The following is an 18,091-nucleotide window of genomic DNA, read 5'->3' on the forward strand; positions in this document are numbered from 1 at the left end:
AGATGACTCAATAGTTAATAGATACAGAGGAACAGTCAGAAAGAGAGATGTGGAGAGATAGATAACATACATTTAAATAATAGACTGATTAACATATAATAGAGACATTGTGGGGCAAGAATTCCCATTCTGAGAAAGAAGGGGAGATGTTGATGTGCTTACTTTTTTTTTAGTCCCTTTGTCAATCCTGTCTAATCTATCTGCAAAATATATTCTGAATTCAGCCACTTTCATCACTATAATTATGATATGGTTTGATATGGAATTTTACAATGCAGGCATGTTCAGAAGTAAAGTGATTAGTTTATGAGAGCTGTAAACTAATAAGTGGATTACTCCATTGGCTGGATTAATTTGAAAGGACTATTGTATTGGGTTCTAACTGTGAGTATGGGGTGTGGCTGGAGGAATTAAGTTACTGGAGCCACACCCTTAAGATTATATTTTGCCCTTGACTCCTTGTTCTCTTTCTCTGTTTCCTGGCTGCCATGAGCTGAACAGCTTTTGTCTACCATTCCCTCCCACCATGATGTTGACCATGGATTGAACCTCTGAAACAGTGAGCCCAAATAAGCTTTTTCTCCTCTAAACTATTCTTGTCGGCTATTTTGGTCACAATGATAAAAGACTGTTTAACATACCTCCTTCCTGATGGTTTGGAATGAAGCACCTAGCTGTGTATTCTCCAGAACAGCCAGAATTCTGATAAAGCATAAATTGGATTATGTCAATCCTTTCATGAAATCCTCCAGTAGAAATACATCTTACTCACAGCAAAAACTAAAACACCTTATCCTGACCTACAGAGGCCAACATAATTTTCCCCCTTGACTCCACCTTACCTCCCTGGCTTCATCCCTCATTATTCTTCTACTCACTCATCCATTCCAGGAATGCTGGCTTTCTGGGAATCCCCAAACCCTTTACCTGCAGTCACTACAGGGTCCATGTATTTTTCATTTCCTCTGGCTTGAACACTCTCCCCTAAATTATTCACATTTGGTCACTCTCCCTTTTTAAAATGTTTTTGTGCAATAAAAACTTTCTCTGAGAACCCTTCCTAGATTACACTTCTCAAGTTTTAATCTCCCACCCACAGCAATTCCCATTCCACCTCCTGCTTGATTTTTCGCAACTCTTATCAATATTTAACACTGTTATTTTATTTCCTTGTCTAATTTGTTATCTGTGGTTCCATATGATTTCTAATCTGTATGTGCCCTGATGACAGAAATATTTTTCTTTTTTCTTATTATATGTTTGTAGTTTCAATAGGCTCTAGACCAGGACCTGGCATTAAGAAAGTCTCATTTTAAAATGAATTGGTGGATATTAGATGAGGTAATGCACACCAGGCCATTGGAGCAGTGCCTGATACCTATTCATGTGGTTTCTTGATTTAGACATAGTGGAAAAGAAGAAAAGAATAACTTTTCTCCTTACCCCTTTCTTAAAAAATCTATGGTCTCACAATATCTTAAAAGTGTGTTATCCAAACTACAATACAACTGAAATCTAACCTGCTAAACTTGCTTTCTCAAGTCTTTTTTGAAAAGGTATTTCATTCACAGTGTTTTAAGAGATCTTTTGTCCAAAACCAAGAGCTTAATAGCTCATTTTTTCCTTCCACTGTGAAATAAAAACTAAAATAAATCAAAGTAGCTGCCCAACACTCCAGAACATTCCTAGAATAAAAGTGTAAATGAAGGTGCTCAGTGATAAAAGAAAAAAAAAAAAGAATTCATGTTGAGAATTACATTTCAATTCCTAGTTCCTAGGGATTTTGTGTAAGAAAAACCAAGGCAAGTTTTATACACACTTAACTTCAAGATGCTCCTTTATTTATTACTCATAACTGCCAAAAAGTTAAATAAACGTCTACCAAACTCTGTAAGCCCCCAAGAATCAACTGTGTATTTGCTTAGTTCCATTCAATAACTTATTTTAAAAGTCAAGACATCAGAAACGAACAAGTAAAGTTTATGCACAAAACAATTCAGCTCAGAAGCTTTTTGGCTTTTCTTGGATTGACTGGGAACAAAGACCAAAGACAATAAGACCTCATCTTTTACAGAGACAATGGAGTTTTAAAAAGTTAACAAAAATTCTCTTGCATTCTCCTGAAAGCCCCAATTCATTTTCCTACATGCATCAGAGCAGATTTGTGAAAATCAATAGTTTTTATAGATGTGAATCCTAGAGAGTCTTTCCTATATCAATTTACTCTGGCTGTCAAAACACCTAGCTTTCAGCATCTCCTTTATGAAACCTAGTTACTGACCTTAAGCAACCCATATCTGATAAAAGTATGTGAGCAAGTCCAATGGAATTTTAAATTCCCAAGAGAAAATTGGTTGTGCTTTGTTTCCCCAGCTTTAGGAACCCTTTTTCTACGGACATAACTGTTTTAGTCAGCTTTTTCTTTGCTGTGCTTAAAAGATGTGACAAAGATGATTTTATTGGAGGACACATTTATTTGGGGGCTCATAGTTTCAAAGGTTTCAGTCCATTGCAGACTGGCTCCATTCCTCATGGCTTGAGGTGAGGCAGAACACCATGGAGGAAGAGTGTGGTAGAGGGAAGCAGCTCACATGATGATCCGAAAGCAGAGAGACTCCACTCGCCAGATATCAAATATATACCCCATAGCCACACCTCAATGACCCACCTCCTCCAGCCAGCTCTACCCTCTTTCAGTTACGTTTCAGTTAATCCATCAGGGTATTCCTTCCCTGAGTTAAGATTTTCCTAACCCAATCATTTCTCCTCTAATCCTTCTTGCATTGTCTCACACACATGGTTTAGGGGGACACTTCACATCCAAACCATAACATACTCTAATACTATTTGGAGAAATTATGTCTCCTTCAATGTGGTCTGGAAGGTTTCATTAATCAAGGTGTCTTTCTCCATATTCCTCATTTTTTAGTGATACTATGTAGTTCTAATAAGTTGACACTTTGGTTAAAGTTGTCTGGAATCAACTATTATTTGTGTATTTCAGTAATTCTTTTAAATTTTATTTTAATTAACAAAAATGTGTGTACTTAGTACATAAAATTATGTTCTAACAAGCATTATGGAATGGCTAAAACAAACTTATTTGCATATGCATGATTTCATATGCCTCTTTGTCATGTGAGAACACTTAAATTCTACTCTGATTTTCATTGTTTTAAATTGCAATCACCTTGTTGTATAGTAAGTCTCTTGAACTCATTCCTCCTAACTCAGACCTTGTGTTCTTTGACTAACAGATCCAAAATGAACCTCCAAACCCCAGCCCCTTCTCTCTGCTTCTGTGAGTTCAAATCTTTGGATTTCACATACAAGTGAGATCATGCAGTATTGGTCTTTCTGCCCCTGGCTTATTTTGCTTAATATAATGTCTTCCAGTTTCCTCTATGTTTTTGAAAATAAATTTTAAAATTGAATGGTATTCTACTGTGTGTACATAAACTATTTTGTCTTTATCCTTCTACCAGTAATAGACATTTACATTGATTCCCTGTCTTGGCTATTGTGAATAATGCTGCAGGGATCAATGGAGTGTGGATTCTTTTTTTTTTTTTTTTTGATGTTCTAATATAATTTCTTTGGTTATACACCCAGTATCAGGATTTCTGGATCATTTGATAATCCCATTGTTATTTTTTTAAGGAATCTATATTATTTTACAAGGTGACTATAGCAATCTACATTTCATCAACAGTGTACAAATGTTCCCTTTTCTTTACATTCCCACCAACTTTTGATATCTTTTGGTTTTTTTGATAAGAGCCATTCTAACAAGATGTGAGATGATATCTCATTGTGGTTTTAATTTGCATTTCCTTGGTAACCATTCATGTTCAGTATTACTGCATTTGCCCATTGGCCATTTGCATGTCTTTTCTGGCAGTATGTTTTTATAATGGATATTTATAATATCCATCTACATTGGACTCTTCTCAATAAATGTTTGCTTATTAAAAGTGAATATTTTTAATTAAAAGTCTATCTAAGTGGCTACTTCAGATAGTCTTTCTATGCTGGTCTTTCACCAAGGTCTTTGTACATCATGGGTTGAGCCACTGTACATTTTTGGTGCATGAAATCCTGCTATTAAGGGAAGAGTCAGAGCTCTCTACACAGTGAAAAGGGAGTCAATACTTTAGTTATCATCGTGAATCCCATTCTTGGTGAAAGGGATTTGTTAATTTCACAAACTTCAAAATCACATGCTTATTCTAGATTTGACATATTAGAGTCCCAGTAGAGGTTTCCATATTACCAGTGCATGAGTTGCTGGCAGTCAATTCTGACATTCAAACCAGAATACTACAATTCAAGAGTGACCAACCTGAGTAAGGAATGAAAATTTGCCAATATCATCAATGAGGGGATGCTGTGGTCTCTCTCCATACATCTGCCAATAAAAATATATGCTGTAAACTAATTAACACACTTATAGTGGACATTAAGTACTCTTGCTATTAAAAAACACTTAGAATAAAAGGCTCATTGGATTAGACAAAAGGGAATAAAAGGCAGGGAGAAGAGATTGGAATAGGAAAGACAGTAAAATGAATAGGACATAACTTTCCTATTTTCATACAGAAATACATGACCAGTGTAACTCCAAGTCATGTCAACCAAAAGAATGAAATCCTAATTAGAATAAGTTATACTCCATATATGTATGTTAAAATACACTCTACTGTCATGTATATCTAAAAAGAACAATTTAAAAAAAAAAAAAAAACTTGGCTTTTCTTTAAAGAATGATAGCACCTCCTTTCCATGTGCTATTGATCAGGCTATAAATTCTAGTCCCTCCTTCAAGTCACAAAGATGGGCATTTAATCAAGACTGGTCAATCATAGCCCCCAATATGAAACAATTCACAAAAAGCAAAAATTCTCCAGGCTGGCCTGACCAGTGTTCCTTTTTAAAGAACAGGTGCAGCCACTAAGGAGGCTGGGAATTATAAAAAGGATTATGATATATAAGAATAGAATCTGGAGCAGATTATAAGATTGATGCAGTTGTGAAAAAGAGATCTAAAAAACAGAGTAACCTAGGTGGAAGTAAAGAAAAGAATAGAATGGAGATGGGCAGTGTCATTTGTACCTCCATGTCCTCCCTTACCTAAAGCCAGTACTGTCATCTTGGTTTTCCTCATAATGTCTATTACAGCCGTGGCCATTTTCTCTCTTCTTTTCACATAAATAAGTTGGAGTTGGGCGTTTGTCATTTGCAATTGAATAAGTTATGATTAATCTTTGCATGCATATACCCTGGAATATTTATTTAGAATTTTCAAGCACATTACTGTTTACAACATCAACTCACTTCAATCTAGCTATCTTCTTACATATCTATCTACACACACACACACACACACACACACAGTTTCTTCAAGATTTGAAGAAACACATGACCCATTACTATAAGTAACTGCCTCTTCATTTAGAAACATTGAATAGAAACCTCTCTGAAAAAACCTGAACCTCTGAAAGAAAACTTAAAATGCTAACCATTTAGAAGCATTTTTCAAGTATCTATTTGTATCTATTCGTATGTTCCAAACAATCTCCTTAACTTATGGATTTTTGTTTTGTATCATGAAAGTCTTCAGAATCTTCTCCTTTTACCTAGTTGGCCCATCTCTTTATCACTTATTTGCTTCCATCAGATGTAGGAGATAATTTGTTTCCTCTGTGATCAAGATCAAGTCTTCCAGGAATTCACTGGAAACACCCAATATTCTAGTTCATTTTTGGACTTATTTTATCCTACTCATAAGAAGATACTTTTATCAGTAAGCTGATATTTGTATACCCCATTCACTGAATATGGACAGATTACTAAGGCAATTTCTAATAAAAATAACTCTGTAATTCTGAAGTAGACATGTTTTCAATGTTGTCACATACATTACCTCATTTGTTTTCCACAAGATTCCTTTACAGTAGGTCCATTGAAATTATCACATGTTCGAGAGAAATAAAGATGCTAAGAAAGACAGGAGACCATCCCCAGTTGACTTAGCTGTCAAGAGCTACAGCCTCACATATCCAAGTCCATGTCTTCTGACCCTAATTCAAACAACTCCTTATTCAGAGCTCCTGTGATTTTATCTGGTCCCTGCATATAAAGGATTCTGTTTCTATTTATTATGACATTAATTTCTGCTTCATTAAGAGGTTTTAAAATAATGGCACAATTCCACAACATTTTTATTTTAAAGTTTGAAAGGACAAAGCTATGATGCAGTTCTGAAGATTATGATCATAACATGCACATTTCTTGCCTGAGATTCAAATTAGGAAAAGCCAAGTTTAGGTATTAATTTTGGAGGTTTGGAGGAAGGGAGAAAGCTTTTCACTTTTCTAGCATATGGAAACTGGTACAGACCTTCCTTGTTCACCAATAACAGTTTAACCATGATGGTTTAACTTTCTTCTGTGAAACCCTGGTCAGTTAGTTTATTCATGTCTCTCTCTGTATTAGGAGCCACTTTGATTCACAGTCCTTTCTCCATAGTACAGCTGTTGTTAAGAAATATGTGAATTATCTGTGAAACTAAAAATACATTCCTCTTCGACCTGGTTAAATCAGACTTGAGCTCTGTGAGCAGCCTTGATCTAACTATATTTTATTATTTATTAATATCCATGCCCTATGATCTTAAGACTCCCCCACTGCTGGTGTGTTCATGCCACACAGCACAGTTTTGGACCAGGGCTGAGTTCCCCAGGTAGTCTTTGGACTGACAATAGCTTCAAAACCTCTTGCCTCTCAGTGAAAAAGAAGAAAATCTATCTCAAGTTACAGTCTGTTTAGGTGAATAGGTTCTAAAAATCTTCCTGTCATTTGTCATTTCTAGCCTCTTCTATGTTATACGTTAAATAACTCTATTTTAATGTCTTCGGCTTGTGACCCCTGTCATTTGTTGTAGAGCAGTGTGGTGTGCTGGGAGTTTGGTCAACCTTAGCACAGGAAGAGGGCATATTAATCTCAGTGGGAAGTGTCACCAAAATGACCCCATTTCAAAAGACTCAGAAGAGATGATTGATTATCTGTAGTAAATTGTCATATACTTATTATCTTAGCATTTGTCATAAGTCATAAGAATATAACTGAGTTTTCTCTGTCAATTTTTTTACCATGTTTGAATTTAGTTTCTGAATATAAGATTTTAGCTTTTAGTTTTTATTTTACTGGGTTCTAGAGTAAATGAAATATAAGAGTGCACACACACACACAAACACTATGCACACATACAAAACAGGTGCTTTTTTATAATTTTGATAAGTAATAAAGGTATTATAAGTTTCTAGTTTTAGATTATATTAGAAAATATTGTGATTTCTAATCTTTACATTATCATACCAAAATACTACTTCAATTTTTTCTTTATATGCAATGGAAATTGCATATGGGAATTGATATAGATCTTCCTTATGCACCAATAACAGTTTAAGTGCAATGGTTTGACTTTCTTCTGTGTAGCCCTGTTCAATAAGGTTATTCAGTTATTCATGCCACCCTCTGTATTAGAAGCCACTTTGATTCCCAGCCCTTTCTCGACACTACAGTTGTTGTTAAGAAATGCATCTATTATCTATATTTTAAAATTTAAAAATATGTAAGTAGAAATATCTAAGAATATGTAAAATCATTATTTTGTATTTTTGTTTCTTTTATTTCTATTTCATTGATTTCAGCTCTGATTTTAATTATTTTTGCCTTCTACTGCATTTGCTGCTGATTTGCTCTTCTTTTTCTAGAGCTTTGAGATGTAGTGTGAGATAATTTATTTGTTGGCTTTTTCTTTTTTTGAGGAATGAACTCCATGCAATGAATTTTCCTCTTAGTACTGCTTTCATAGTGTTCCATAGATTTTGATATGTTGTGTCTGTGTTTTCATTTATCTCTAAGAATTTTTTAATTTCCTCCTTGATGTCTTCTGTAACCCATTGTTCATTCAATAGCATATTGTTCATTCTCCAAGTAATGTAGGAATTTTTCTTCCTTATTTTATCGTTGATTTCCAATTTTATTCTAGTATGATCAGATAAAATGCATGGTAATATCTCTACTCCTTTATATATTTTGTATTTTTGGCAATCCAACTTCTATCCAGTTTTCCTAAGTTAACAGCCTCCCCATTACCAATGTGAGGCCACTGCTTCTCCAATCTGGATCCATGGGGTTCAGTTGAGGCTCACTCTGTCTCCAGTTGTCACAAGAGGAAAATGATGTAGCCTATCAAAACATGATAGAGACACAGTCCCCGTGACCACTTTAGGAAGGGTGTGCAATCACAGCAGGCCAATGTCCAGCAGCCTGAGCACTTCTTCTAAAACTTTAAAGGAAGCTCCCCTCCGACTGGGGTTAAGATGGGTAGAATACAAACCCAGAGAAGATGCTATTCACTTTATAGTCTTACAGGGAAAGAATATCTCAGAATGAGTCAATAAGAATGAAAGAAAAAGAGTGAGACTGAGAGAGAGCATTGATTTTATACCTTGATTTAGCTTGGCTTAATACTATCTATCCTTGAACTTCTAAACTCCTTAAGCCAATAAAATTTCTCTCTTTCTCCCTCACTCCTTTCCTTCTCACTTTTACTTAAGCCACTTTCAATTAGGTTTCTGTCACTTGCCATTGAAAATATCCCAACCAATATAACAATTGAATAAAATTTTGATAAATAGTTTACCACAATATTTCATCAATATTTCAAGTAATTTTGCATAAACCCATTATTAATACAGAAGTACTTTGAGAATAAGGAAGTGAGAGTGATGGTGAAAGATGATTTGTGAGTTAAAAGCAGCTTTACATAAAGTAACAATGAGTACTGCATGAGTGGTCTATATGAGGTAATGAATTTTAAAATACAAAAGTCAAATAATATTTTTGGTAGGAGAACTGGAAGATGATATTCATTCCCCCCCAAAAAAAACAATTCAGCATTTTGGCCTCTTCAAACATTTTTTTGTTATAGAAAGAGATTGACTGAATTGTGGAGACTTTGACTGACTTCCATGTAAGATGCACAAACAATCAAGTGCTGAGTGTATGTTCAGGCTTCTGTGCTTGTGGCATAAGTAACTAACTCTATTGAAGTATTTTCAAAAGTATATCTAAGTAATTTATTTTTCTAGAACTATTCCATGGACCATAGAATAACTTATGCTAACAAGATATGCCATTTATGGTCTAGTTCCTAGGTGCCAGAATCTCAGCTTTGACTCTACATACAACATTCCAAATTCTCATATCAAATAAAACACAGATCTGAGACTTATCCTCATGCATGCCTATCCATGTGGCATACACGGGCCAAAGTATACTTTCATGAGACCAGGATTTCTTTTTCCTCCAAGCATATTTGCAAATGCCTTCCCTATGGGAGGCACCATACTAGGCACTAGGGATGTAGCATCAAATGAAGCACAATCTCTGTGCTCAGGATATTTGCAGGATATTTACACTTTCCAAACAAAATCAAGAAGATGATAAGCTGCTTAATACTGCAACATGACTGCTTTGGGTTTCATTGCAAGATATCAAAATTCTAAATAGAATCCACAAAGCCCTAATGCAGGATAAAATTAGCAAAACCAAAGACTATACAGGAAACATCTTCTGACCTCAACCCTTGCAGAAAAATTGATGCTAAATAAGAGATTTGGAACATTATTTTGCACCTCTGTTCATCAGTTACTGATGTAAAAAGTATAATGGGAGCAGTGTCTACATCATTTAAAACTGTACCATGGTGTCAGACAAAATGTGAGTGTCACATTCACCACCTACTGACATTATGGCTTTGTGAAATTACTTACTGGTTTTGACCTTCTGTTTCTATATCTCTGAATGGAGAAGATAGTTACTAAAAGAGAGTAATTGTAAAGATCAAATTAAAAAATACAAGGTTCTGCTATCAGAACTTAAATATGCATTCTTCTTTTTTGTATCATAGAGAACTACCTTTTTTTTTTTTTTTTTACATTTCACTGTGGTTCATATGAGGGTGAATAATCCTCTAGCTATAAAGTTTGGCCTTTGATATAAGCCTGAAAAACTGGAATCCTATTGATTGTTTTCAAGTTAACTATATCAGTAAAGATGGGTCAGAAAATGAAACTGTAGAATTTTTGCTGGAACTAGAAAAGAGATCTGTATTATCAGTTTTTCAACACTATAACAAAATACCTGAGACAGACTATTTAGAAAAAAAAGAGGGTTATTTCGTTCATACTTTGGGTGATCCAAGAGCAATATATGGTATTGGCTAAGTTCTGGTGAGGGCCCCTTGACTACATCACATCACAGTGGACAGAAATGACAGGAGCGTGTGTGCGTGAGCAAGTCATCACATGGCAAAACAGGAAGCAGAGAGACTGCAAGTTTTCCTCTTCTGATTTCTCTTCCATCTAGGTCCCCAGATTATTGAAGAGTGTCCACACACATTCAGGGTGGCTCTTCCCTGCTGCAGTCCAGCCGCAGCAAAATAACCGGGGGGCGGGGGGGGGGGGGGTGACGAACAACTTGTGTACATTGATACAGCAGGAGTGGGAGCCGTTTATTGTAGGACAGGAGGGGTATATATACATTACACACAGCTATTCTTAATTAACATAAACTAGATACAGCAGTCAACCAATAAGGAATCTCCACACTTAATGGCTCGCTGACATTACTCACAAACCACTCCCTTTGGCAAAATGCCAGGCGCCATCCTGACTTGTTTACAGACCTTAACACTTCCCCATTCAGTTTATGGACTCGCATGGCTCTCCTCTCTGGAAATACTCTTCCCCACATACCCAAAAGTGTGCTTTCCTAATTCCCCAGGTATCTCTCAATTCAGTCACGTTGATACCCCAAATTGACAATCGCAAGGAGTTTCTTGTTTTGTTTTGTTAATTGTTAACCTAAATGCAGAAGAATGTATGCACCGATAGCCACCTACCATGTTGGAGAACGGCCTGCCTGATGGTGAACATAAAATAGGAAAATAGGCCCCAAATGTGGAGGTAGACATTTCCTTGGAGAAACTAACCAAGCTGTGGATCCACCCATATGTGAAAGTGGATGCATTTCTGGACTTCCTTGATAAGTGACTGTGAGTCACTTATCTCCTTAGCAACTGGAAAGGGTATTGAAGAGTGCCCTGAGTAGACTGTTTATTATAATGATAGTGTACTTCCTAATGACATATCTTTAATTCTTTCTGAAACTGTCATATAATTATCTATTGTTTAGATCTTTAATTAAATTTTATGCATTATCTTATAATCCTTCTAATCTAACTTTTTTTTTTGATGGCAGGAACTAATGTTTCTGTGTATCTTTCCAGTCATCTTAGGTGCCAAATAAATACCTACAGATTTTATTTGTTCTCTATTATAATTAATGTATCATTAGTCCTGAAACAATAGGCTTCTGATTGTATTTGTTTCCTCCATGACAGAAATTTTATGTCAGCCAGGATTTAAAGTAGTCTCGTGAAAGTTATAGAAGATGTTTGCAAAACATTGAATCGTTAAGATTATTTTACATGTATAGAACTGTGGTAAAAAAAAATCTAAAAGGCAAATTAAACAATATTGATGTTATAGTTAGAATCCACTATTTAAAAATAGCATTTATTTTTACAGCTAAAATGTTTCCTTCATATTTCAATCTAGATTTATATTATATGACCATTCTATCCTGCAAAGAGAAGATGGGGAATATGTTCAGTTATAATCTGGACATGAAGTGTTTTTAAACATGAGTTATGCAGTACCTTTAAATTTTTATTTTCCCTTTGCAAATTTTTTGTCAACTGCCACTTAAAGATCTCAGTGCCTGGCTTGCATCCTACCATAATGCAATGGATTTATACCATATCCTGGTATTACATGGCCTGGGGTGTGGATAGAGATCATCCGCAGTATTTACCAACCAGGAAATTCTGTGAGGCAATAGTATCTGTAAAATCCTCCATGATATCAAGAATTCTTGTGTGTTTTCCTTCACTGATATACCCAACTGCCCAAAAGAGCAGTGTAAAGCATTGGGTGCTGAATATTTTATTTTAAATTAATACATTAATTCATAATAAATTCTCCTGTTGGAAGCATAAATATAGTTAAGTTTGAACAAAGTGAGAAAGTGAAGTTTTAATTCTAAACTTGCTCTTCTTACTGGACCCATAAGATTGGAGTTTTCTATTATATCAAAGGGAAAATGACTCCAAGAAAGAATAAAAATGTATATTTACTAAGTACATTGTTTCACTATAGGAAAATTTGTGGTTAAAAAAAACAATGGAAATAATCTCTAAATGCCCAGATATAGATTATTGATCAGATAATTATTGTATATGGTGAAAAGAGAATAATCTACAACTATTAAAATGATGTTTAAGGTGCTTAAAATAAAAAAAATTATCATTGTATAAAAAGTGGCAAGTAAATTGATAGTTATATTTTTCACATATATAATGGCATACATTTTAAACCACATTCTCTAAATAGTTGAACATACCATGAACATTTTGATGGAACCTGATCATATAATAAATGTGTCTTTCATATACTGATATCTCTAGAAAGTGAAGCTTTCCAGATGAGCACAATGCTAATGGTTAGGATGGGAGGGGACTGGGTACTGATAAAGTAAACATCCCACCAAATATATTTCAGAAACACCATTATTGGTTCAAACTCTTCCAATCAGTGATTTGGGAGAAATCATGTTTGAAGTATGAATGGAAAAAAAAAAAAGAGGAATTTTATCTCCATCAGAAAAAATGCCAGAAAAGATGGGGAATATTCTATTTTCTTTTTCCATAAAGGAATGCAAAGGTGTAAATAGCATCTTTCCTAGTATAGTTGACATTTATTTCTGTTCATTTAGATGGGTGATTAGAAGAGTTTGTGGAATTGTGGTCCCAATGTTTCCACTGTGAGTTTCAGTATACAGTGTTACTGTTTTCTGAGATGGACAGCATGTTTTGACTCCATCTGTCATCAATATTTAACTGATCCATATTCTCTTCTATCATAAATCTCTAAATATTTGAGAAATTAACGTCTGATATAATTACATATACTTCTCCTTTCAAAAAATTGTGTCATTGCCCTTCTGAATATTTCAAAGCTCAGGTCAAAGTTTTGTGACCCAGAGATTTCCATAGCTCTCCTCCAATCTGAAAATTCATCCTGAACCTGTAAATGTGTTCTTTATTTCCACATTATTACCTGTCTCGTATAATTTAATGTTTTCATTACACAAGTTTGGATTCTGTTAAAAAACCCTTGTGATGTGTTTTATAAATAATGACTACACTGGAAATAGCAATTTAAAAGTTAGATTTATAAAGTGTCACTTTTCAATCACATTAGAGCCTACACTCCTAATGGGTTTAATACTCGATTCCAAAGCAATAAACAAAATTTACATCACTGGAGAGTTACAACCAATCACCCATAAAATCCTCCTGATGTCGCACAGGTATCCCACACCATTGCTTTTGATCAGTAAAGAAAGTAAACTTATCCTTTATTAAAATATTTATTGGCCCTTTATCACCTGTAGCATAGCAAAATGTTAGATGGAGAAAATTAATGGCTGTATTCTAGCACTTGCGTTACTCCAGGAGCATGTACCAGGTACTTAATTCAGAACTAATTGACAGAAAGTTAATTAGCAGGAATATTCTAGATCTGCTTTTTTACCATGGTTGTAAACTTTTTGAAGACCATGACTGTGCTTTAGTCACTTTTACATTTTTTGGAAAATGCCAGTTAATCACTCAGTTTTATTAAATTGAGTCCAGCAATCAAGTAAACAGCAATGTTCCACGTACTCTGTAGATATTTGGTGCGTTTGGGACTATAGGTAACAGTCCAGTCCTTTCCCATGCTCCTGACTGCCTCTGAAATGGAAGTTTCTCCCCATTTCTTTTTGGGTTCACTGAAAAGAGGTTCTATATTCGAATCATTAAAGGAAAATAACAAATCTTGACCTTTTTGTCAAACAATATTTGTTTGGAAAGCAGTGAATGCAATGCTTCATTTAAGGAAGCTGGGGGAAATAAACGTCATTGCTTGTCATGTGTCTTTTCTTCACAAATACAGCAGTTCTACAGTCGCAGGAACCTTGCTTTGCTTGTTGCTGAATCTTCATTGCTCAGCCAATAGTCTGGAACATGATGGTTTGCTGAATAAGTGATTCAGGTGGTGCCTCTCTGATAAATATCTCATTAGTAAGCCCCACAAAAAAACACAAGAGTAGCCCCCAACAAGTTGTTCATAAGAATGCCAGTAATGGGACTTTGAAAATTGATGAGACTTGTGCAGTCAGCTTTGTTCAAATTAAAGTTCAACAGAGAACTCATAAATTGTACATAAACAACAATCTATTGAAATCTTAATTCATAAATTCAGTGAGGCCATTTTGTACAGCTAAAATGGTTCAAAATAATAACATTATTAAAACACACATTCTCAAAGATTTCTATCTGTTGTGTAGAGTAAAAACATATTCAGACTATGACAGTATAAATACAAGAAGATAAGTGAGATGCATGGCAATGTACCATATCATGAAATGTTTAAACCGGCACTTGGTGCAGGAATGTGGTAGGGATTTATGTGCTGGCAGAACTGCATGCATGTATTGACATTGTCACTGGGGAATGATGGCAACTGTAAAATGGATGTTGTGATTAGAACAACCCAGTGTGTTTCAGATTAAATTAAAAAAAGAAAAATCAAGAGAATGCAAAGTCACATGAATCATCTTTGAATATCCAAGAGGAAAAAAAACTTACTCTAGTAAAGCCTAGTAGACTTTAAGTCTTACACATAGCTAAAGACTAAAAATAATCTGGACATACCTAGTGAACCTGCCCTAAATTCACAGTTGCTATGGATTCAATGCTAGACTTTGTACCTTGAAAATGAAAAGAGATTATTCATACATACAGTCGTTTCCTACTACTATTTATGATATTATTTGACTCTAACCTAGAGAATTTCAAAGCACATCTGAACCACCAAATGTAGAAGAGTTTGGCTTTTGTTTTTTTTTTTTTTTTTTATATAGGACCTATGAAGATTTAGGGCGATGGGGAGATTGATATTGATATTCTGCTTACCTTTCTGACAGTGGCTTCAAGTGCCTCTATAAGCTGATGAAATATGACTTTGGAAATGCTGACTGTGGCAATTCTGGGTGAATGCAGTCACATATCCCTCTTTCCAAAAGGTGTCCCTTTCACAGAATAAAAATATAGCCTACTTGAAACAATCTCAGTTTGAAAGTTTAAAATAATTCAGCTGATTATTTATTGACACAACACTAAGCAATTCCCTTCATTTTTTCTTCCATTTTTTTTTCTTTTTTACTACTTATTCCCAAAAGCAGTGTTTTATAAAAATGTAAACATACCTTTTCAAAATCCAAAGAATTGCCCCTTAGGTCATGTGCAACCAATTTAACACTCCAAAGAACCTGCACTTGTTGAATGGAATTCCATCACATTTTAATTCCAAAGATCTCTATGTAAAAATAATGACTGTACAAACTGGATGGCTGAAATTCCAGTAGCCACAGGCTACTTTGGTAGTCATTTCTATAAGTAGTACTAGTTTGAAGGAAAATGAGCATTAACTCACAGAAAGAAGGAAAGAAATAAAGGCTTCCCTTCTTTCACAGGATAATGATTTCATTGATCAATAAAAAAGCCAACATCTATTTTTTTCCTACCTTTAACGTACATTTTTAAGGCAGAAGTTCGACATCCAAGAAAGAACATAAAATCAGGAGACAGGAGAACTTGATTAAAATAGTGTTGGAGTCAAACAGAATGATTTGTATCCAGATTGTTCACTTTATCTCTGATTTCCATAAAACCCCAGGCCTCCATTTCTGGTTAATGGTAGGACCTAACTCCTAAGTTATGAGTTTTAAATGATATAATATATTTAAATGTAATTTTGGACAGTGCACGACACATAGCAAATATTCCTAAATGGTAGCTTTTAATCTTGACTATACCGTAGGCCAGCAGTGATATTTTCAGCTGGTTGATAGCAAGAAACAGATTGATGAAACTTATTCTATGCAAGAATTTTATCTGGATTATATTAACATAAATTTAAATTTGCAACATAACACAGTTTCTCCCCTTGTTGTCCAGATATAAAAAATTTAGATTTTTTCAAGAAGTTATGGGATTGACCTTAGATAACAGATCACGGATAATTGGCATCACAAATTGGAATCCAGGTCATAAGATAGAGCCTATACATTTGCCACCACACTCTCTACTCAGAGAGGGGAAAAATGCTGAAAATGTGCTTTCTACCTGGAAGATAGGAGAAGGGAACAGAAATTTATCAAATTTCTGTACTGTGTTGACTTCTATGCTAAATCTTTGACAGGTACAGTTCATTTAATTCTCACTAAAATCTTTTAAAATCTCTTATTTTTATTAGAAGATAGCATGCAACATATATAAAAGATATAAAGAATGATTTTAAGAACACCCATCTCAACAAAGAACACATTGCCAGCACAAGTAAGAAGCTCTTCCTCTCAATCTATGTTACAAGAAAGCATAAAAAATCAACAGCTAGTTACTTGTAACTAATATTCAGAATTCAATGTTTATATCGCTGTTGATTTTTTATGCTTTCACCATATGTGCTTATTCCAAATATAAAGCTATATTTTCATATTTTACTATCCACATGTAGCATTGTACTTTATGTATTCTTTAACAAATTACTTTTTCGCTGAAACATGTTCATCCATTTTGATGTTTAGTTCTAGCTCCTTCAATTTCACTTGATTATTCAATTTTAATAAAATGTCACATTTCAGTATTCAATTTTAAGAAAACATCATAGTTCAATCATTTTCTTTTTGACACTTTTCCCTCCCCATTTCTGAACAAAATGTTTCTCTCTATGTAATCTCTATATAATCTATGCTTCCCAGGGGCCCATGTGTAAATGTGCAGGACTTTCTTCTGGAACATACCTGAGGAATTGAGTTACTACACAGGTAATGAGCACTTCAGCCATGTTGCTAACTATGTCCAAGTGTTTTACTTCTTCAATTTTACTAGGTATTACCAAGTTGTATTCCAGCAGGTGCTCTAATTTAAGGGTTTTACTTACCTCTCATATCTGTACAACTGACATTATCAAACTTTGATAACTGCAAATCTGATGGGTGTGCATTAGAACCAAATTGTATTTGAATGCAATTTAATTTATTACTAGTGATATGGAATGATTTTTTCATGTTTTTTTGGTACTCAAGGGTTTTTGTTTGTTTGTTTGTTTGTATGTTTGGTACCAGTTATTGAACTCAGTTGTGCTTAACCAGTGAGACACATCCTCAGCTATTTTTTTTAATGTTTTATTTTGAGATAGGGTCTCAGTAAATTTTTTAGGACCTTGCTAAATTGCTGAGGCTGGCCTCAAATTTGTAACCCTCTTCCCTTAGCCTCCTGAGCCACTGAGATTATAGGCATGCAACATAACAGTTATGTTATATATAACCCTGATATTCAAGTTTTTTACTCCTCTACATTTTGGTTGTTACATTTTCAACTATTTTAATTAGGCTAATATGTCTTCCTTATCAATACATTGGAAATTATTTTTATTTTAGATATTATTCTTTTGTTAGTCATTTGTAGTTTTAAAGTATTTTTTTCAGCTTTGAATATTTTTTTTCTTTCTTTTCTCCTACAGTACTGAGAACCCAGGGCTGCTCTACAACTGAGCTACACCCCCAGTTCTTTATACTTTTAATTTTGAGACAGAGGCTCATTAAGTTACTAAGGCTTGTCTAGAACTTGTATTTCTTGTGATTCTCCTGCCTCAGTCTTCCACGTTGCCGGGATTACAGGCATGTACCACTGAGACTGACCTTATGTGCATTTTAATAGCTTTTTTCTAATAGATTTAAATAATAATATTCAAATTTGTATATCTTTATCTTATGGATTGGGTTCATTGTGTCTTCTTTTAAAGCCATTTCCTATCTAAAAGTCTCAAAGATTATTTACAATTTTTTTTTT

The sequence above is a fragment of the Marmota flaviventris genome, chromosome 5 (assembly GCF_047511675.1).
Source record: "Marmota flaviventris isolate mMarFla1 chromosome 5, mMarFla1.hap1, whole genome shotgun sequence".
Taxonomy (NCBI): domain Eukaryota; kingdom Metazoa; phylum Chordata; class Mammalia; order Rodentia; family Sciuridae; genus Marmota; species Marmota flaviventris.